At 37.5% G+C, this 24,226-nt stretch overlaps 1 non-coding gene across 1 annotated transcript; it reads right to left on the minus strand.

Annotated features, from left to right (window-relative positions):
- Positions 1-6,538: 6,538 nt before the first annotated feature.
- On the minus strand, positions 6,539-6,645 carry LOC144700367 (small nucleolar RNA R71). The gene has a single exon (XR_013580737.1). It is a non-coding gene; the product is annotated as a small nucleolar RNA R71 (small nucleolar RNA).
- Positions 6,646-24,226: the final 17,581 nt, after the last annotated feature.

Raw genomic sequence — 24,226 nt, forward strand, 5'->3', positions numbered from 1 at the left:
CATATGGAGATGAAAGAATAACGTATTGATTTCAAACCTAGAAGTCATTGCATGCCTTAAATAGTCTAACATAAAATATTGTAAATAATGGTATGATAAACCTTCAAGTTTGCTTAAGGAATCAAATAAAAAATAATTATAATTTTGATGTGAAATTCTTGTACAAGAGATTTACATGAGTATTAATTTTTGAAGTCTTGATGTGTTAAAATATTAGTGTTTATGAGAAAATAAATATAACTATTAAGTATATACAATTTCACTAGAGGTTGTGCGAAAGAATTGATCATACCTTTACAATCTGTAAGGATAGAAAAGTTAATTAACAATTATTAAAAAAAGATGTGGATAAGTTTCTAATATAAGTACTAGTTTAAGTTGGTTAAATATCATGTTGAGGATTTGAGCATAATGATGAGAAATTATGATACCAGTGTAAAAATATGAGATATGCACCAAATTGCTCATGTATCATTATAGATATTGATTTTTAGTTTAAAATAAGTTGTTTTTGAATTAATTGATGTATTAATTTATTTATAAAACATAATTTTAAATTTACTTGGATAAAAAATCATTTTCTTCAAGAATGAATCACATTTTATCAAGACATTGACGTCTGTGTCCGAGAGAATCATTGGATTTATAGGGGCCGTGATCTTAAATATATATGGTTGAACAATGATTTTTAGAGTCTGATACCTTCAAATTTATACATCCTTTGTATTTCCTCTATTTATTGAGCTGCCCTTCACATTTGAATGAATATGTAACTTTCAATTAACTATTGAAGATTTATTTGATTTTCAATTTAAAGATAAATTTATTGCTTTTTTTGCTAGGTTTGCAAGAATGCATTGTGTTATACCTAATTATAGTGGATTTTAGTAACAAGAAGGTTCATAACTTCCCCTAAAACATGTCATAAGATATTTCTGTAATCAAATCCATGGGATGAGAACATAAGGAATAGTATATTTAAACTCTTTTCCCCCCTCATTGTTGTGGGTTCTTTGTGCTTGATTGGCAATATGAAATGATGAATGTTCCAAATTAATGAAAAAATCAAGGCAAACTTATTCTTTAAAACATATGATGATCGAATCCCTTTTGTGAAAAAAATTTGACTCAATTGATTTCTTGGAAGCGTAGCTTCACACTGTTCGCATGCTTGGCCACAGGAACTATGAATCTACTCTTAAATCTCTACAACTCTTCTCCATATGTAGTTGATGAACCAAGAATAAGGCATAGAACATATTTTAAGGCCTTTTTTTGTTATCATTTTTCTTATATTATATTCATTTTGGCATGTGTTCTCATTTCAAGTATTAAATGGGCTATTTGACCAAAAAATACTCCTTAACATAATATTTTGCATAATTTACCAGCCCATTAATTCTCATGGAAAGTATGTTTAATAAATACTTTCATTCTTCTCTCTAGTATTTTATTTTTCTCTACAGGGATGATGTCTATATTTTAAGAAATAAAAATAAGGGAGAGAGGAACAAGAAATAAAAAATGGAGTTGTGCCAACAACTGAGCTATGACAAACCATGAACGCACGGTCGTGTTGGTTACTAATTAAGGTTAGTGCACGCGCTCACGTGTCAAAAAAATTGTAATTCTGACTCACGGAAATTAAGATTTCAGTATAACGGTGAGTACAGGTCGAATCCTCAGGGAATTAGTGTCGAAATCGGAAAATCTCGGATATCAGTATCGAATTTCTATGAGATTAGAGAGAGCAAATAGGTGAGATGATATTGAGGAATGTATATATAAAGATAGAAAATAGAGGAAACGAACGTTCCGACGAGCCCAAGATCGCGTGAATCGGACTAGAATCGACGGAGAAATCGTGGAATGAAGAGAAGATGCGCGATCGATAATATTGATGAAGACTATGGTCCTAATCCTATCTAAAACAAGAAATCAAATCTATCTAACGTGCTCCCGTCGGGTTTCTCGTCGATAACCCTCTGTCCAACAGATTCTTGACCCTATTCAACGCCGGATCAAGGCTGTAATCAAAGAAATCGCAAGGAGAGAAGGCAAAGACAATTTGTCCAATGAAATACATGTACACGGGGTTTGTGTGACTCGTCGGAGGAGTTTTTGTTCTTCGATCACGTCACGAAGGCCCCGAGGATCACCGCCAAGAGATGGAATCACAGATCTCTCAAGAAGTCTCAAGATTCTCCAAGAACAAGCTCAAAAAACAGGATAGTCTCAACCAAAATGAGGAACATAGTGTTAAGGGAGGTCCCGAGGGTTATCAGCCGTCGGATCTTCCTTCTGAGGAGCGCGACGGCTCAGATGTCGCCACATCAACCCTATTTTTTAAGGTTTAGGGGAGAAGAGAAAAAACAAAGTAGAAAAGAGCGGGAGAGTCGCTGGATGCGCACGCCGTCGGATCTGCGATCAGCGCAGATCGGGAGAAGAGCTGGCCGTTGGGTGGGCCATATCAGACAGTCACGCGCGAGCGCCGTCCATTCTGGTGACTGGCGACTGCTATCAGCGCATCTCCTTGCACCACATCACCCTATGCGGCGCCACGCGTGCGCCACCTGCGCACCACGTCAGACGGGCTGCTTGTTGGCTCCTTTTTACGGTTATGCCCCCCTGGAATTTTGAATATATCAGAAAAAGCCCTAAACCTTTAAAATATCATATCTCCTCAAATAGAAATGCGTTTTGAGTCATACTTTTTTCATTGGTTTCGAAATTTAATTTTCTCTATTTCTATGGCATTTAAAATAAATTTTAACAAAATAAAATAAAAAAATATTTACTTAAGATGCTTCCTAAGTCCTTAGACGCATGAACTCATTAAAAATTAAGAAAAACAGCTCTTTTAATGAAGTTTTAGGAACTCAGGTCTAAATGCCATGATTTTCTTAAAATGACCACAAAACATGATAACGTGCATCGATTTCATGATAAGAATGCCTTAAAATGGTCATCTTAGGCCTGCATTTCGAAGTAAGAATGCAAGTTATCAAGCTACTACTTGGTGCTGTAGCAGCGCACTAGCCATAGTTGGGTAATCATAGAGTCTTCAAGCCCATTGTAGCTACCGAGTGCTGACGCACAAGCAGCGGCAGCATGCACAGGTGTACACATCAAGAAGTCCCACAACTATCAGAGGTCTATATCACTTAGAGAGTGACCCGTTAGCATGCGCAAGAGGGGGTGTTTATTTATTTCATTCAATGACATCAAACATGATTTATATATCATTACTTATTTTAGAATGTTTCAAGATGGGATTAATGATGGTCTTTTAAGTTTCAGAATGGCACAGGCTGTGAGGAGAATTTTAACGATGTGACGAGAATTACAAAGAAAGTATGACTTGGCTTTGAGCCAAAACAGCCCGAAGCCCATGTCATAACAGAGCCAATTTAAGTGCAGGGATATAACCTCAACTGTTCAATCTACTTAAGAAGATTAGACGATGATATTTTAAATACATACTGTCTTTCTTATTTCTTTCTTTTCTAGGCCCCAAATTGGCTGCGGCGAATGACGAGGACAGAGGGACCCCTCGACGGATGAATCACAAGGGCACACGTTGACAAGCTAGGCTGATGAGGACGTTGATGCGGCAACAAGGGGGTATACCAAATGGGTCTGCTGCTGTGATTTCATTTCAGCCGTTGAACCCATCTGAGAGGGATTGTACGACTGGGTGCAAACCTGTCCTTCACCACACCCCCCTCCCCCAGTCACTCTCGTCGCCCCGGTGGAGGCCGACGCTGAGGGGAGACCGCAGACTGGTCCCACAGCTCATAGAGGGTCATTGGATCAAGTCTAACCAATGGGAGGGTCGAGAGAACTTCCCCTCGACCCTTTAATAGGTATTTTGGAGGCCATAACCATATCTCTCCCCACAAGAAAGAAGGGACAATAAAGATAATTTAGAGTTTAAAGCAGTCATGACAGCTCTACAATGACTCAAAGGAGTTTCAGGGAGAGGAGGAGTTGCACCAATAGGGAGAAGGACGAGGAAGAACGCACACCAATAGGGTGATGGCATCGATCAACGCCCCTACTCTCAATATGGTTTCTCCCCTTTGCTCAATCTGGATGAGAATGAGTAGTAAAAAAGATAGAGTAGATTATGTTCAATTCGATCATGTATTAAGATTGATTTTTATGATTTCATTGTGACATTTTATCGAGCACCTACCTATAACTATATGAATTACCACTAACTTTAGTACTGTATAAACACTAATATGTTCATCTTCTTCATCCTATTGAAGTTCGTTAGCCTATCCCTATATATATAATTAAATACATTCTTATAATGAGATAATCTCTATTCTCCAACTTACCTCTCTTACTCTTAAATTCTAATCATCCATATATATATACAACTATTTCTCTCTCCTCTTATTAAATTCCCTTCTACCTAAGTTCTTCTAAAATCAAACAAAAATTTAATCTCTTTATCTCTCTAGTTAATTTGACTATCTTAAATATTCTTCCTATGTATCTGCTTAGTTACCTTATAAATTAGATAATCCCTATACTTCTAAAGATCTTTCTTATTCTTAAAATCTAGGCATACATACATATATATATATTCCTCTAATACAATCCATCACACATTTCATAATACTTTCTTTCCCTATTACAAGTATTACTTTCTTCTTCTTCATTCTTTGTCTTACTTTTCTAAACTAAATATTTCTATCAATTAACTTCTTACACCTTATTAACATAATATCTTATTCACTATCTAATTAAATCTTAATATCCATCCTTATTATATCCATATCATATCTTGCACACAACTTACTACTAATTGAATAATTTACCTTCCTATCTCTTATTTTTAGTATTTTATTTTGTATCTCACTTAGCTTCTATATTTCTTCCACTTCCTGCATTATCATCATCGATAATTATAATAAAATTAATTCATTTCAAATATCACACTTCTTTATTATCTCTAGTGTCCATAATTAGGTATAAATAGTAGTAAGTTGTATTGTCCATATTATATTATCTCTCTCTAGGTCTCTCTCACACCATTTACTATTAAATACTATATTAATTTTTTCATTAGGTACTACCTCCCAACTACGAATTACTTGTCTTCTACTATTCCACTATCTTCACTACCATTATACCTTCTATTACTAAACTATAATTAACTTTTTTAACTACCAATATTATTATATTAAATTCTCCATCACCCTAACTCAACTATTAAATTCACATTAAAAGGCCAGTCCTTGTGGAGACAACCTCGCTCCTACTATAGATCTGAGAGAGTTTTATATATTTTAACAAATTTATTTGGTTGATGCAAATTAAAGTAAAACAACACCAAAATTATCATTGTAACTTTCCCTTGTCAATTTGGTGGAAACTTGTGTCCCTTAGAGTGATTTGATTTTGAGTTATTCATATTCTCTATATACTTTGAAATTACTTGTTATTTCTTGAGCTTAGCATATAATAAGTAAGTGATATTACTCTTGTTATTTTATTATATTTGTCAAGCTAACTTGAACAGGGAAAGTTGATAGTGAGGGAACAGGAGAAATGGTTAAGATTTTATTGGGTATAGGTAAATCATTCAACCCCTTATTTACTTTGAGTCTTATTTTTGTCCAATTGAGATGATTTCCCGAACTCTTTTCCCGAACTCTCTAATGTAGAAGGTAAATGAAAAGCCAACTGAATCGAAATTTTTATTTCTTCTTTTTCTTATTTTTTTATGAACTAATTTTACTTTCATACCACTATCTAATCTTGCAGATATAAAAATTCAACTATGCTCTTGAGCTCTTTCTGTCAATTCAGAGTTTATATGTTGAGTATATAAATTGCCTCTATTGTGGATGTGATTAAAAATGACAATGTGCTAGACATCTTTATCAAAATCTTTAACAAAACCATAGGTATATATTCTTGGGAATTAGTAGGTTATACTTGTACTGCAAGGTAACCAAATCAAGATAGTACCTTACTCAATTGCTTGATGCGAGGAAAACTACTACATACGGGGGTTTGTATCATATGAACAGGTGGAGATCATTACAACATCCACTAGTAGAACAATTTGACTTACCTTCGGATGATGTAGAGCTTTCATCCCGCGAATCAAATTCATCAACTTCGGATAGACTCCTCATGGATACAGGCAATCAAGTGAATGAGAGGATGAGGTTGAAGATCATTCAACCCCTCTTTAGTATACACCCATCATCACAGTGTGTGCTCCAATTGGTGAACGGATAAACTTTACGATAGACTCTCGTGCTGTTAGCCTACCACCTGTTTTCTTCAGAAAGACAACAGAGGACCCTGCATGTTGATAGAAGATCTCTCTAGAGTATGTGAGATGAAAAACTATCAACATGTTCCACTAGAGATAGCTAAGATGCAACTATTTCCACTCACCTTAAGAGATAGAGCAAAAGAGTGGTTTAGGAATTTAGCTTTGGAGTTGAACTCTTGGGATGAATTAGAGTTGGCCTTTCTGAAGAAATCCTACCCTATTTACAGGACGAAGATGATCAAAAAAGCTATTAGGGAATTTCACCAGGAAATAGGGGATCAATTCAACGAAGCATGTGAACATTTGCGGGAGCACACTAGGACTTGCCCTCATCACGGTGTACTAGAGCATGGTATCGTGGAATCTTATATGAAGGACTAAGTCATCACATAGAATAACACTTGATGTGACAAGTGGAGGAGCCTTTATGAGCAAATATGATGATGAAAGCCTTGGATCTAATATAACTAATAGAAAAACGTAGTGAGCATCACACTGCACTTGTCCAGACAATAGGGGATTGTACATTCAATATCCGTCCAATATCGGGTATCGGACATTCAATATCCAATATCCAGAAAAAAACTGGACGGTGTCTGAGGTCGGATATCGGACGATATCTGTCCGATAGGTGAAAATGGATATCAGAGATGGATATCGAATGGGTGAGAACAAGACGGTTGATAACACCCTGATTTCGGTCTTTATTTCATGTTATTAGCATGATTTCATGCATTTAAAGAGCTTAAAATTGGGCTGTTATCATATATTTGCATGAAAATAATGTTTGCAAGTAATTTCTGATTTTTCCCTAATTTTCTGTTAATTATATGAATTTTTAAGGATTTATTGAAGCTCGAAATAATTATTTTTGAATTAAAATGACATATTTAATATTTTTTTTCGAAATTTATCAGCATGGGAATGAATCAGGGAATTTTCTAGAATTTTCTAGAACTTTTTACGAATTTTTAGGAATTTTCTGGGATTTATTTCAAGAAGAAATGCATTTATTCTATTAAAAAGGGCATATGTATAAGAGAAAAAAATGTATTTATGCAATTTCTAGACTTTTCGGGGCCTTTTTGCAACGTTTCGTTGCAAAAAAACCCTGAAAACAGCACTCGGTCGCCACGGCAGGCGTAAAGATCCTATTTAAAATCATTCAGGGTTTTATTGCAATTCCATTTTTAATTGTTTTAATATTTTAGAGAAAATCGGAGGAGAGAGAAGGCGAAAACGATATATGTATAAATACATTTAAGCGGCGTTTATTTGCAAAAGAATGATTTGTAAGGGGTTTCGCGCAAAAAAAAAAGTCGGAAAGAAGCTTGGCAGGGGCGACATGGCGCATCGGTGGCCGTCGGATGCGGGTCGAATGGATTTTGAAGAAAGAGAGGGTGCGGACGGTAAGATCACCGCCCGTGCGGCGCATGCGAAGCGCTCGCACAGGGGGTGACGTGGCGACTTCTCAGTGGGTCTTCTTGCGACCAGACGCACGCAAAGGCGCACAGCAATACGTATGCATTTTTCGCACATTCGATTTTTCTTATGTTGTCTTTTTTTTCGCAGGGGGTACGTGGCGCCACGAGAGAGCATCCGCCAAAAAAGATTTTAAACGTCGCAGCCAATGGGCTGTCGACACGTCATGGCGTGTATTATTAAATAAATCAAACTTTAATCCAATGGCTAAAATTGGTTTAAATTGATTTATTAATAACTTTTGATCCTGAAGTCCGATTGAGATGATTTTTTTATGGATTTGCTCATCCTGATCCCCTCTTTCTATCTGTATGGTTGGATCATTCAGATCTAGCCTACATTGATATATAAAAATTAATTACTAAACGGGGGGTAAAATGGTGATTTTCACCATGTAACCTAGGTATAAAAGCTGAATTTCGAGAGGAGGGGCTCATTCTGGAGGGTGCTTCATCACAGCTGCAAGACAGAGAGGAGTCCCAGCCTGTATCAACAGTTTTGGTATTTTTTTCTTTCATTGTATTCAAACTTTTGTGCATTTTGAATGAAATAGGTTGAGTTGTTTGTTTCTTCATCTCCATTCTAGTCTGAACTTCTAAATCGCTTGGCTTGAGCGGCATGTACAAGCCCGGATTAGGATTGAGAGGAGAAATTGAGAAATTTTACCTGGGCATTCAACTGCATTACAAAAGAAAATTATAAAAAAATTTAGTTTTAATTCTTAGAATTCTCAATTTCCCCATTTTAGTTCTGAATTATCAATCTGCAAAAATCAACCCAACTCATTTTAAGAACCCTCTTTCAACCTCTCTAAATGATTTCTTGGATCCTTTAATTAGGATCAAAGAAGGAAATTTAGAGCCCTGAATTCTTCTAGTCCTCTCATCTCTTCTATCCCCCTCTCTAAATTCTCACCTAATTAGGGTGACTTGATCGTCATTGAAGATCAAATTCACTCTAATTAGGATCTAAAACACCAAAAATAAAATCAAATTGAAATTCCTACTTGCCTCCCTTGGACGACACTCATACTTATCACTATACATATTAAGTAGAGTTTTATAAATTTTATTGCATAAGCCAAAAATTCACAATGACAAGGGCTAAAAAATTTGCGTAATTTTCACCCCTATTTTCGGCTTATCAACGGTTATCAAATACTGGATATTGGATTTCGAGATCCGGATATCAGAACTGGTTTCCGCATATCGATATCTGGTATCAACAAAAAAAATCAGTTTTGATCATCATTTTGGATGATTTATGTGAATAATGCCATGTGTTTTTGATATGTATCGTACCTCATTTAATATATACTGCTCAAAAAATTTGTTTTCTTCCATATGGGATAACAAGATTTGGAGTTTAACATTAAACTCCAATCCTATTGTCCCATATGGAAGAAAACAGAAATTTTGAGCTGTATATATTTAATGAGGTAGATATATACTAAATGATTTAATAATATATTTAATAAATAATTAGTATATTATAACCTCATCGAATATGTAATATATTTAATAAATATATATTTAGTATATTAGTACCTCGTTTAATGTATACAACTCAATATTTTTGTTTTCTTCCATATGGGATAACCGGATTCGTAATTTAACATTAAGCTGCAAATCCTAATATACCATATGGAAGAAAACAAAATATTGGGCTGTCTATATTAAACAAGCTACTTCATAAATTGAAAAGCTCTCTGCTTACATGCTGGCCCACGTAATTCCTCTCTAAACCATTGCACAATGATGACTACGATGATTAAATTTTATTTTTAACAACCCTTATATGTTGGATATCAAAATCCGATATCCAACTTTGATGCCCGATATCGTCATCCTCCCTGAGAGACGGGGCGGATGACGACATCAAGATGGATACCGATATTGGATGTTGGTACTGTAGCGATGGTATCCGATATAGTTATCCGATATCCGGATATCAGAAAAACAGATGCCGAAAATTTGATTTTTGGTATCCAGTATAGATTCTGTCCCGATACCGTAATCTGATGTCGGATAGGGACGGGCAATCCCTACCAGACAGACATGATGATGTACATAATTGATAAGTTAGTGGAGTCTCAAAATGCATTGGTGGAAAGATTTACACCATATAGCATTGTTCAAGGGCCAGTAGGGAAAATTAGTCGAGAGATAGCCCTCCCTTACACGGTCAATTCCAACACAACGCATGAGGAATGCGATGCTAAAGTTGGAGAATAAATGATGATGGTACAAGAACATAATATCACAACCAATGCAATAGAAAAAGACAAGCAACATAGGCCTTCTTACAGTAGGTACAAATACAACAATAATTACCAAGGTAGTAAACACAATGGCCACCCTAGCACTAGTTATTCACTTGGATATAGGAGGAGACCTGGCTAGACATATGATGGAGGCTATACAGTTAAGAGTAAGGTCTTCTCCACAAAGAATGGCCTTTAGAAATGTTTTTGATGATTGAGTTGTTAGTTAATGAGCAATAATAATAATACTGAAGATAATGAGTATAAGAAGAAATAAAAAATAGTAAGTAGATAGAATGTTAGGTTAGTAACGGAACTAGAGAAGAGAGAATATCAGATATTATATGTATATATATTTTATATATGCTAAGAATAATAAAGAAGTGATATACCAGATATTATAGTTATGGATGATATTAATATCTTTAGTGAAGAAGTAGAAAGTTACTTTATGTAGAGTAATTTTTTTAGTAAGAGTGAAGAAGCAGAATAAAAAGAATGATAGAAGTGGAAATTTCATAGATAGGCAGTACTTAGTTATACTAAGAATTTAAGAATTTGATAGCTCGGGAGATAGTAAGTGATTATCTAGTTATAATATACTAAGTAAGTAGCTAGATAGACATAGAGATATTAAGAGAATAGATTTTATATAATGTTATAGAGGTTCAATTAGTTATTATATAGCTAATATATGCATGTTATATGTTTTTATATGTCAAACTCATCAGAGGTGTTCGACAAAATGCCTGAAAGAGGGTCTTAATCAGAGGGATTTATCTATTGTGTTTGATTTTTATATTAAATTTTATAGTATAAAATTGAGTGAAAGAGGTAGTTCTGTCGAACGCCTCTTGGGTGTTAGACAGAATGCCCTATTAGAAAGTAGGTGGTATGCCTTATTAGGCCCACTAGCCCCTCAGCCCACTAAGTGTTACCTCTCTTACTCTTAGTCCCACATGGGATAAATCACCCATCCTCTCTCTCTCTCACCTCTATTTAAGGGCATGTATCCCTTCCTTTCTAATCAACTAAATCAATCCCTCTTCTCCTTTCCACATGCTCGACAGAGGTTGGTTGCATATATTTTTTATTTTGATTAGAAAATAGAGAGGAGTACATGTAATTCTGTTGATACCCCAGAGGTGTTTGACAGAATGTCTATGAGAGGTCAGGATATGTCTTTTAATATTTTTTAAGATTTGTATAAGGTTGAGAAAAGGTAACTTCTTTAATTCGAGTAATGTTCATCAAACACACGAGGTTCTCAATGAAAGGAGGCCCAAACCAAATCGTGGTACAAATTTCAATCGTAATGGATCAAACACAATCGCAACAAGAAAAAACTATGAACTCACCAAATCCCTCCTGATTTGAAGAACGAGAGTGGCGGTGCCGATTGTTGCCATCTAACGTCAGTTTATGGGTTTCTCACTCTTCTACTTCATCCTGCTGCAGATCTAAGCACTGCTAGCTCTTCCCTGAAGCCTTCCTGAGTTGTTCATATCTGCCGGCGCTGTCACGATGGTACAGTCTACTTCTAAACGCGGAAGGGTTGTCCGCAGCCACTAAGGGGTTAAGGTCAAAAGATCCTGAATTAGGGGCCTTTGTGTCCCCTTTAACGGCTAGGGAGGGACCTCCCAGGCCATCCGATGGAGGGGGACGGCCATGGGGGTCCTCCCTGGCCATCAAATGGCCTTGCGGTCCCCCCTCACTGGCCAAAAGTTTCCCCCACAATGACGTCAATGGCCAAGGGCGAGGTTGGACCAAACTGCCTCTAACCATTTGATCACCCTCATATGGGTCCAACGTTTGTGATTAAATTGCAGCCATTTGATGACTCTCAAATATGTCATCAAATAATTAAACTTTTTAGTTTTCATTCATCAAAATTATAATGTTAATTCATGCTAATATCATGCATATGCATCATTTTATAAAATCACTAACCCCACTTGATCCTTTGAATCAAGTGGAATATATTTAACATTTTATGGTTAGTAAGCATTCAGAGACAGGTTAAGAAGATCAAGGAAAGAGACGAGGATCAAGAGGAGCGGGCAAAAATTCAAAGAAGCAGAAATTACGAAAATGCCCCTGGGCATGACTTAAGAGAAACCTATAAATACTCTCTTGAGAGTTGATTTTAGGTTGTCCAGAATTTCTCTCAAAGAAGCTAGGGCTTGGAGAGAAAGGATTTCTGCAGACCCTCCAAGGCTGATGAGCATTGGAGCTGGGAGAGAAGCAAGCCGAGGAGTAGCTGGAGCACGACGATCGTCGCCTTGCCTGGAAGGAGTGGCACAAGGAGGCGTGAGCGTTTCGGTTTTGGTACAATCTTCTTCTCCCTTCTAAGACAATCAGGGTTGGGCTGAAGATCACAAGCTGTGTCTTCAGCATTTCCAATTTCTGTTGTTCCTTTGGTTACGTTTGATTTCGAATCCCATAGTTGATTGAATCGTTTTCCATTCTGTCTAGCAAAAATTTCATTGTCCTCGCACCCGACCGTGAACCCCTTCCCTGCAGAACTTCCAACTGCTAGCAACCCAGGCCTCAGCCTAGGTTGCCAGCAATCCAAGCAACGAGCAAGCGCGAATCAGCACCGCGAGCAGGCTCGCCGCACGCCGCAGCGCCGCGCGCCGCGTAGGCTCACCCGTGCGCAGCAACGCCGCCCACAGGCTTGCCCGCGCGCACCTGCGCCGCGAGCAGGCTCGCCCGCGCGCAGCAGCGCCGCGCGCAGGTTAGCCCGCGCGCAGCAGCGCCGCGAGCAGGCTCACCCGCGCGCAGGCGTTCGCGCGTGCACAAACACCCGCAGGGTGTTTGCTCAATTGCCTCACAGGGCATAAGCGAACCGTCAACAAAGAAAATTTCTCTGCTGACGGTTCTGCTCAATTGAGTTTGCCAAGATATGTCCGTAAAACTTAACTGAAGATAATTTGACTGAAGAATTAGCTGAATCCATACTTTTAAGGAATTCTCTGCAACTTATTCTGAAGAAAATTTCTACAGAGATTAACACTTGGAATTAGAGAACTGAATAGACTGATTTAATAGAAAAGAATTTTCCGCTGTTTTCTTTGCTTCCTGTGGATCGACCCTTGCTTGCCAAAGGCTGTGAGGTTATAAATTTCGTTGCATAAGCTCAATCCTCACACGAATTCAACTGATAAATAACCAGTAAAAAACACCCTAAAATTGAGCTCATCACCATGTACCTGGATTAAGTTTGTGTACCTTGTCGCACCACGTCAGCCTTCCCCGTCAGCAGCCACGTTAGCTGCCCTATCACTGATCCATCCTCTTATTCGTCCACTGATGGGTCCTGCGTCTTTGTCATCTATGAAAACCCATAGGAGCCTGGAAACTAATATAAAAATAGATTAAATGAGACGGGGGGATCCCACATTTAAGAAGATCGGACGGATGTGATCATATCCCTCCTTTGAAATTTCACAAGATCACGGCCCAATGTGTTGTGATCGCTTTGTTACTTATCGGCCTAGCCCGCTACAAAAGTAAAATGGACTGCAGCATCTGAACCCATATTGGAGATATTTAAAATGCCACGCTATAAATATTTTTATATTTATCTCTTATTGAATTCAATTGGTTACCTCTTTGAGTGTGCGCAATCTCGTTCGTCTCTTTGGGACTAAGTGATTGATAATAGCATAATAAATATCTATAAGTATATCAAAAATGCTATTATATGTTACAATAGTCTCATAAATATTCCTCTAAGCTCATCATCTTTGCACTTTGGTAATATTATGGTATATTTCCATGAAAAGATGAACTTCTCTACATGATTCTGGAATTATTTGTTTCAGTGAGAATCACAAACCAACAAGCAAGGCCTCTTGGGAGTACATAAGAGAAGCAGTCAAAGGACTTCAGTTGAATGAAGTAAACATGCTTGGAGATGAAGAAGAAAAGCCCTAAAAGGAGGAAGGAGAAGAGATTCTCCAAAACTATAAAAGCTGTCTCTTTGTCTGCCCCCCCTCTCTTTCTTCTGCATTTCTCTCTCCTGTTCTTTCTTCTTGTTTTCTCCCGCTCTTCTTTTTCTTCTGCGTTCTTTCTCCCTGCTTGCTCTCGCTCTTCTTTTTCTTCTGCCTCTTTTCTCTCTCGATCTGTCTTTTTCTTTGCTCTTCGCTATTCTCCCTTTCCAGCGATTTTCTCTCTTATCATCTTTACTCTCCTCGCCTGGCTTCATTTTGCTCTCTCTCTATTCTCCGTTTCCCTCTCTCCTTGTTTTCTGATTTTTCCTCATTCCTCTCCTATCTATCTCTTTCTCTAGAGTCTCGCCCAGTTCTCTCTTTCTCTCTTCCTCTCTGCAACTTTCGTCCAGCTCTTCCCCCTTTTCTTCCAGTTCTCTCATTCTATCTTTCTCTCCCATCTATTTTTCTCCCCCTTCTTAATATGTTTTTCTCTCTCACCCCTGCACTTTCTTCTCTGCAATTTCATCACTGATCTGGTCGTATCTCTTCTCATACTGTTTTTCTCCTCTTTCGTCTCCATTTATCTTCTGTTATTCCTGGCCTTCTCATCTGAAACACTATTATTATAATTTCTCTTAATCTTGTGTCTCTTCTCTGAAACCTCTCTTCTCGCCTGCTCTAATTACTCTATTTTCTGTATTATTGCTTCTCTCCCTTATAGCTCTGAATCTTATCACTCCTCTCCTTCTGAAATCTCTTCTTTCTGCTCTATTCCAATCTCTTCTCCTCCCTGTGGTTGTGAAATCCAGTGGCTGCTAGTTGCCCTCAGCAGGTCGGTGAACAAGCCCTCTATCCTTCGCTGGTCACCGGTGGACTCCCGTGCTCATCAAACCTGTAATGTCATGGAACTTCTTTCGTTTGACTGTTGAGTATTTTTGTTGAAGGATTGATTTTGAAAGGACAATGAGTAATCAAAGTACAATGTGCATCTTCCATTGTTTGTGAACTTATCTCTCGATCTCTATCCTCGTCCAATTCATCACTTCCTCTCTTTTTTGTCTCTTCTATCGTCTAATTCATCTATCTCCCCACAGTAGTTGATATTACCACACTCTGAAATCCTTGAGGATCGACCTAGAAACCTATACAACAATACCCCTCACAAGAACAACAGTTTTCTAGATACAAATAACAATTTGTGGGTTCAAGCACACGATGACATTGGGCCTATCAGTGATCCTCTTTGTCTCGGCTGGCTGGGCTTGCTGCTGGGCACCAGCCCTTGTTGGCTGTGGGGAGAATTTGAGCGCGTGAGTTTGTCTGCCTACTGCCGGCTTGGGCTCTATTGCGCTTGGCCCGTCCTAGCTGGCCCAATTAAACCCAGTTTTTTTAGTTTAATTTTTTTCTTCTTTCTTTTTTTCTTCTTCAATAATTATTTCTTTTATTTCTTTCTTCAACTTCGACTTCTTCTCAGCAATAGCACAGATGACATACTAAATATATTTCTTTTATTTCTTTCTTTAACTCTAATTAAGAATATTTAGTTAGTGATGAGTATGGATAGTCTCCACAGGGAAGATGATTAAGGATTTAATTTTCTTACAATAGTGATTATCAATACGAGAAGAGATAAATGTGAGAATAGAATAGGCGAGATAGTGATACCAATAGAATATAAGTAAAATTACGTGAAGTGTTACGAGAATAAGGTAGAGGGTGTGACGGATTTGGTAGTGATCAAATGCACGAACGTTATGATGGTAAAGATATAGAAGAGATAATGGGGATGTAAGGAAGTGAAATGATAAATGAAAATATGATAATAGCTATAATTATGATAACGATGATGTCGGGAGAGAAACAACGTAAGGTGAGGACACTAACCTTAGATCCTTACGTTCTACCAGGATCACGGATTTGCGAGTGCTAGTAAGCTCCCCCTTTTCTCTAATACTTCTTCCCACGCACCCAAGACACCAAGAACATACTTGATGGATCTCAAACCTCTCTATCTTTCAATAAGCCCACATAAGTAGGAAGCAAGTTCTAGATGAATTCCAAAGTGATACACGCCTCTATTCATAGATCAAAGGGTATGGATGGTAAGAGGAGGGGAAGATGAAATAGTGCTAAAAATTTCATCTCAATCAGATTTGTAGATGTTAGACATCGCTGCTTGAAGTTGGAGCAGTCGTAGCCCTTGATTTTTCTCTCTCATCATCATCTCTGACGATTAATCTTTTTCGTTTTCGTTTAACAGTCAAATTCTTGAATTTCCATGTCTTCTCGTCTTTCTCATTCGAGCTTCTTGTCTTTCGCTCTCGAGCTTCTCGTCTTTTGCCACGTGTACCTGCATTCAGAAAAGGACAAAAATAAGTAATAACACTTTATTATTATATTAAATAAGGTTCTAACCCATAGCTGATGTGACGACATGTCATTATGTGCCACATCAACTTCTTTTTTACTCCAATCAGAAAGTGACATACAAGTGCCACGTGTACAAGCGTAGGCCACATGTACACATGGCGGTGTGTCGTGCAGCCACGTCAACCGTTGTTATTTCAAAAAAAGAGAAAATGAAAAGTTCATTTTTGTCATTTTCTTCCTCAGCCCACACACGCATTTAGTGCAAAAATGCCTCCTTTTTTATTCGTTCACGTCGCCCTTCCCCTGAAAAATCCAGAAATCAATTTTTTAGTCAAAAATAAAATCATAGCTTCGCAAATCACGAAGCCATGATTGCTCAGTTAAATGATTGGATGTCATCAATCATTAACTAAGTTAATCATTGGTTGTCGCCATTTGACGAATTGAACGACGACATGTGGCAGCATGAGATAAAATAGACTCTAAAAAGCTTCTAAATTCATATTAAATAAAATACAAGCCTAAAGAATACAAATAAATGTATATTTTGACTTAGAAAAATCAACCAAATTCAAGGAAAAATTTTCTATAAAAATCATATTATGTCTCAAAATATTATATTCTTTTGGAATCTATTATAATAAGAATCCCCAAAAATACATAAAATTCAGACCATCATTTGAAAATTAGATTTTATCATATTAAGCTTGATAACATGAAATATAAGTAATTTAATGCAAAGAAACATGTAAATATGATCATATTAAGGTACTAAAAATGTATGTTACTAAACAGCATTTGAATGTCATTTCACAATTCATAAGTGGAAAGACTTGCAAGAGGTGAAGATGGTCAGAGTTGGAAAAGTTGTTGATGAAAGCAAGGACCCAGAACCTCAAATCTACACTCCACACATTCTTTTCTGAACAATGCTCAATAAGCCACAAGTATGAAGCTCAGAAGCAACACAGAAGCTTCTTCAGAGCATTAAATAAGCTACAATAATGATACCAGTAGTGGATGCTCTCCAACACATCACGACATATGCGAAATTAGTTAAGGGATTATGAACCCCTCAATGCATTACTAGGAAGATTCAACTAAGTGAGAGCATCAATTAAATCCTATTAGTTCAATTGCTGGACAAAAGAAGAGATGGAGCACCTTTGATCAGATGCGACATTGGAGGCATGAATTTCACACTGTCTTTACTTCACACGAGATCACTAGTAACATTATTCCTAAAGCAGTGTAGGACCAATTCAATTTAGGGAGCTCTCACCACTCTTCATAGAGCTACACCTGATAGTTAAATACTACAATGTTGATACCCCTAGTGGATGCCCTCCAACACGTCACGGCATATGCAAAATTAGTTGAAGGGATTATGAACCCCTCAATGCAGGACTACCAAGATTCAACTAAGTGAGAGCATCAATTAAATCCTAGTAGTTCAAATGCTGGACAAAAGGAGAGATCTTGGAGAACCTTTGATCAGATGCGACATTGGAGGCATGAATTTTACACGGTCGTTACTTCACACAAGATCATTAGTTAACATTATGCCTAAAGTAGCACAGGATCAATTGAATTTAGGGAAGCTGTGAACACTCTTCATAGATCTACAGCTAATAAATGTCTTGATGCGAAACCACATACAATTCTTGAAGATGTCATTGTGAAGGTGGATCACTGCCAGTTTCCAATTTCACAATGGCCAACATGAACGCAACCCATGAGTTAAGTCAAGCTTTAATCGTTTTGGGATTGCTGCATTCTGGTGCCTTGGTTCAATCATGGAAAAAATGTTTACCATGAAGCAAAAGCTATTTGGATTCTAAATCAATCATTAAAATCAACACATCATATCTGCCTTGTGGGGAACTTGTTCATAATTGTGAGATTGTTATGAAGCCTTTCACATGCTTGTCCTCTAGTAGTATCCATGTGATCATGATGCTCTTGGATCCCCACTTCTTCTACAAATCTTCTTGAAAATCTTAAAGATATTTTCACCATGAAGACTCTCTCCTTGGTTGAGTAGAGAAGTTATGAGAATGGAGAAAAGGGGGAAGCAACCCTGATCGATGTTTTATGCTCGTGACCCTCTACGTCCATATATCATTTTGGGTCATAACACGGGCCAATAACATTTATTGACCAACGTTGTTAATTAATTATATCAACATATAGATTAATTAACTAAGGGTCGATTTAACCCAATCGATAGGTTAAATTTCTAGCCTCTAGGGTGCCAAGCTACACTTCGTGGTCTAGAAGACATCGAGTAGTGTTCAAACTCTCTCATAAAAACATTACTGTCATTGGGTTACTGTATATGTAAAAATCCTTCCTCTGCATGAGACTTCCATATGACTTAGGGTATGGTTAATTATTAAACCCTAATTAGTCTTTTAATTTTTACCGATGTGTAACAAGGATCATTGAATGATGCCTTCTCCAATATTGCAACTATGCAGGCCAGGAGTTTGCTACATTGCTTCCTTGAGTAAATATCCGTTGAGGGTGGATGATCCCATCTTGACCACTCAGTCCTCTCTGTGAGCTTCTTACAACATCCCAGCTATGACTTTTTCAAATCCCGTGGTTAGAGACTTGTAAGTTGTATCAAAATATTATTGTCCATTTACGATACGTCCTTAGTGTCTCAGGTCAATTCATCACTTATACAATAGTGAAATGAATCAACCTGAGGCATTAAAGTATAATACCATTCAGGGATATTTCATATTAATTTAGTGAACTCTTTGTCTAAACAAAACCCACTATCTATCCTTAGTTTTGTCACACCAATAGCCACAAGGTCCGCTGTACTAATTGTACATGTAGGATCATTTAGTGTTATTATATCTAGATAATTTTATGTCCATCTCAACTATTAATCCAATAGAAATATTTATGATACATTTTTAAAGACTAGCAATCACTGTATTATGATCTCATCATAATTCACTAGGTCATTACAACTATTCAAGACCTTCATTATAAACATCACATTGGAATAATAATGAATGTAGTATTTTATTCAATGAACTTAAATAAAATATTATGGTGTAATTTGTCTTGAAGGCCACATAATATCCGTCAAGGATGACCCTTCTTAGAAACTACTAAAGTCACGACAAACTAGGAGGAAGGCGTTGTTGAATGGATTGTGGAAAAAGAGAAAGTAAAGTTAAACATCGCATGGCTCATAAGGGCCCATCTAGATCTACGAAGGATCTAAGTTTAAGAGAGAGAGAGAGAGAGAGAGAGAGAGAGAGAATGATGATGATAGAAATATATGTGGTCGGCAAGCTAATCACACATTCCACATCTCATTCCATGTTCATTAAATAACATATTTATTATAGTGCATGTGCGATGCTTATAATGAAGTCCAAGAATACATGATTGGACTTAGTGAATTATGATGATATCATAATACAGAGATCACTAGTCCTATTCGAAAGATGCTTATAAAGATGTGTTCTAAATATTCCTATTCAAAGGATACTTGATACGGACATTGAAGTATCTGGATATAATAGAACTATCTAATCTCACTCATATGATGAGTCTAGACCTTCCCATAGTTTGGAACACATTTTTTTATGTACCTTGGTAATAAAACAACATAGGGATTCTTCGTCTAAGGAAGCATCCATGACTGCAAGTGGTCGATCACTGCTATCCATCATGGTATCATCATCTTCTGCCACAAATGCCTAATGTCCTATGACTACATATGTTGGATCCACATGTCATTTATCAACCCACAACCCTCCAGCCTTCCTACTTCCTGAAAATTGGCTCTAATTACCTGTGCCCACCTAACCTAACCCATTTGCCCGCACCCCTAATATGCTAACCTTGTAATTCCTGGAATATCATAAAATACCCAATATTTTTTAGGTAATGAGTTAAAAACTCCATAATAATATTTTACTCCATTTTATGTGTTATATTTTATACTTGATTTTAACATAAATTAATAAAAACTAAATCCTTTTGAATTATTTCAATGAGTTTATGTCATACGATGTTGATAAATGACATGTTAGTACACCATATTAATGATTTTTCATTAGCATTGAGAGAAATAGAACACAAAAATAGGGCCACCAAGTATCACATGGGTTTCTGGGAGATTAGAAGAATATCCAACCAAGGCAAGTTCCAGGGTCTATGTGAAGGACACTAAAGTGTGCTTGGAGTTCATGGCATAGAGGCCTTCTCCTGAGTTTATACTTAGGTCTAATTTTTAAGGCTAAAAATGCATTTGATGCTCTAAATTATAGTTTTATAAGTGCACTCGGTGTATAAAAATAATGCGCCTTAACTATAGCACAATTAATTATCTGCCTTCCATTATTAATAATGATGTAGGGCATAGAAAAAGTTTCACAAATTGAAAATCTCATAATATTTAGATTTTTTATTAGTTAATTAGATTTTTTCATACACAATTTCTTTGTTCTCTATTATTATTTTTTTAAACTTGGGAAATTGATTAAAATACATAGAATTTATGACCTTTAATTGGGACTTATACACTCCCCAATGTTGCCTGATTAAATAAACAGATTTTTCCTTCACTAGTCTGCCTCTCCGATACTTCTTGAAGATCACCTAATGTTCCCTAAATATTGTATTGTGTTGTGAGAAATATCACCTTTTGATGCAATAGTTTAGTCATTTGACCTCTATAAATGGTGAAGATGATAAAGTCTTTGGTCTTCAATAGATGATGACTGAACACGTCTTGTTTGGGATCCCACATAGGCTCACATCTACATTCAGATGAAGAATCATGTTACAAATTCAATTGAGATGGAGACGCATGTTATGAAATCTATTCAAATTAAGATGCAAGTTAAAATGGCAATTCAGATTAAGATGAAGAAGTTCTGCAAGGCGCGAGTTTATGAGCTATAAAGAAAAGAAAGAAAAGAACTGAAAGAAAGAAATGATCTAAAATAAAGAAGCCCTTGGCATTTCTTCTTGGAAAGCTCATATTCCACTACCAATTCTTGTATCTTCGTATTCCTCTACTTTGACGCAGTCCTACTTGGTTTCTAGCGCTTGCCCCAATCTGCTTTTCCAAGAGCAGGCTGTGGGGTAGTGCTTGCCCTCTGATACCTTTCTGGATATCTGTTATCGGACAGATACTGGATATCTGTGAAAAACAAGACGGTGTCAAATGACGATATCAGATACTGGGACATATGTCGGAGCAATAGCAGCTATCAGATATCGAAACAGATATCGCCATCAATTAGACGGTGGGAGATATTGGTACCAGATATCAGATTCCATATCCGATGTGGAATCCTGGAAGGTAGGAGAAACATAAAATTTTAAAGAACTCATTTATTGCTACGGAGAAACAAAGCTGGAAACAGAGAGATACAATGTGAGAAAAGAGAAATGGCGAGAGATATATCATATATACATAGCAAGAAACAGAAAGAGATACAGCTAGATAGATAGATAGATAAATAGATAGATAGATAGATGATAGATAGATAGAGAGAGAGAGAGAGAGAGTTGCAGAAAAACAAATCGGGATATAGGGAGATAGAATGAGAGAGAAAGAGAAATAGCGAGAGAAATATAGATAGCGAGAAACAGAGAGATTCAGGGAGAAGATACAGAGAGAGAGAGAGAAAAACAGCGAGCGATAGCCACAGAGAAACAAAGCGGGAAACAAAGAGGTAGAATGTGAGTGAGTGAGAGAGAAAGAGAGAGAGAGAGAGAGAGAGAGAGAGAGAGAGAGAGAGAGAGAGAGAGAGAGAGACAGAGAGACAGAGAGACAGAGGAGAGAGAGAGAGAGTTGCAGAGAAACAAAGCGGGAAATAGCGAGATAAAATGAGAGAGAGAATAGCAGAGAAACAAAGCGGGAAACGGCGAGAGAGATATGCATACAGAGAAACAGATAGAGACACTGGGAGAAGATAGGTAGATCATTGGAGAGAGATAACCAAATGCATCGGCTGTGAGAAGCGGCAAAATTGACCTTTAGGTTGGAAAGTGAGTGTGACGTAGAGTGATATTGGGGACTTTGGAATAAATCTCTTAATAAAAATAAAAAATACGTGAAAATCTGATATCCGATACAAGGATATCAGTTACTATATTACTAATAACTGACATTAAAATTGGCCAACGTTTGGAGGTTTGACGCCTATATCAGATGTAACACATCGTCCGATATCAGATTTTCTGATATCTAAGATTAATGTTTTTATATTAGTATTAACCACCCTCTTTCTCTCACAAGTGTGAGATATCAACAAACGTAGAAACATAGAAAGCCAGTTGGCGGTAGAAGCAGAGAGCGCAGCCCTGAGCTGCTGTGGCCTTCGCCAGGTCTGACTCTACGTCCGCTGCTGTGGCCTTCGGCAGTCCAATTCCTTCACGGCGGCTGCAAGGCGAAATGGGCAGACGTCTGCGTTGGCGTCAGAACCTTCAATTTTCTTCTCCTTCACTGAGATATTTTTCTTAGGCTTAGTGGGCCATTGAATCGAACAAATAATTTATTCAATCTGATCGACGATCCATCATCGAATGTCCCAATAGATCAGATCGAACAGTAGGCCTCATCAGGCTCTGACCTTAGAGATCGATCGATTCTCTTAATCTGATCGCCAGTTAGATTGACGGACTGCTTTGATAATAACGATCGTACTTTATCCGATCCAATCCAATCGCCGAACCATGGTTTGTACACCAGATCGATAGTATGAAGCTAGCTACATACATACTAGAAATGTATATATAGAAATGATACATACGGATATCCAGGAAGAAATATTTTTGCGTAATACATATTACTTATGAACGGACGTATATAACTGAATAACATTAGTTGATTCACATATTGGTAGATGCAGCGGCAGTCTGATGGATAGATGCACTGAGATATAAGATGATATTTTGGAAGTTTATGACATGCATTGGAAGGTTCACTGAAGTAATCCCAACTTTATCTCTTGTTTTGAGGGAAATCAGTAAATACTTCACTTCTCTTCGAAAACTACGACATAAGTAGGGTTGTGCTGTTTTGACGCTGTTTCCAGCAAATTCGTGACTAACATCTTCAATGAAGGAGATCTAATAAATCAGAACCCTCATTTCCTTCTTTATTATCTCTTGTTGGATACCTGCTGCGTCTAGTTCAGACTTCCAGACGGGAAGCTCAAGAAATCAAGAAAATCCAAAATTTAATGCGCATCTGTATTCTGTACTGTCGAAAACGTCTTATGTTTTTGGGTAAAGCATGAGAAGAAATCTAAACTTTCATGAGCCCAACGCGGGACCTTATGTTTTCATACTGAAAATGAGTGGTGGTCAACACGCAGAGAAGCCCTTCCTGTTGGGGAACTAAAACATCGTCTGCTACGCGTTGACTCTAGAATTGGCGTGATGCTATCTAGGTCAACACTCGGTAATTTCCCGATTTAACTCACTCCCGATAGAAGGCTATCCTGCTAAGTCCTGGCCCACTTAAGCGATCGCGGACTTGACATTACAGAGAGTCGCTCTCGCCTTCTCTAGCCCGCTCTAGCTCTCCATCCACTTACCATTGTTTTCCCAATCCTGCACGCACTACCATTGTCTTATTATATCTTTCTCTCTCTGCAGATCTTGTCCTCACTTGCTATTATCTCTCTTCCCTTATTTGCCATCTACGTCTCTCTTTTCCTTCTTTCCTTCCTGCAGTTACCTCGGGCTATTCATTTCTTTGCATATAATGGGTATTGAAAGCTTAAGGAAGGCAGACACTGCACGCGTTCCCTACGACTACGGTAGAGACTAACACGATAACAATGGCAAGGTTGAGTTCATCCAAACTCACAAGCGATCCCC

Source organism: Wolffia australiana, chromosome 2, assembly GCF_029677425.1.
Source record: "Wolffia australiana isolate 7733 chromosome 2, ASM2967742v1".
Taxonomy (NCBI): Eukaryota; Viridiplantae; Streptophyta; class Magnoliopsida; order Alismatales; family Araceae; genus Wolffia; species Wolffia australiana.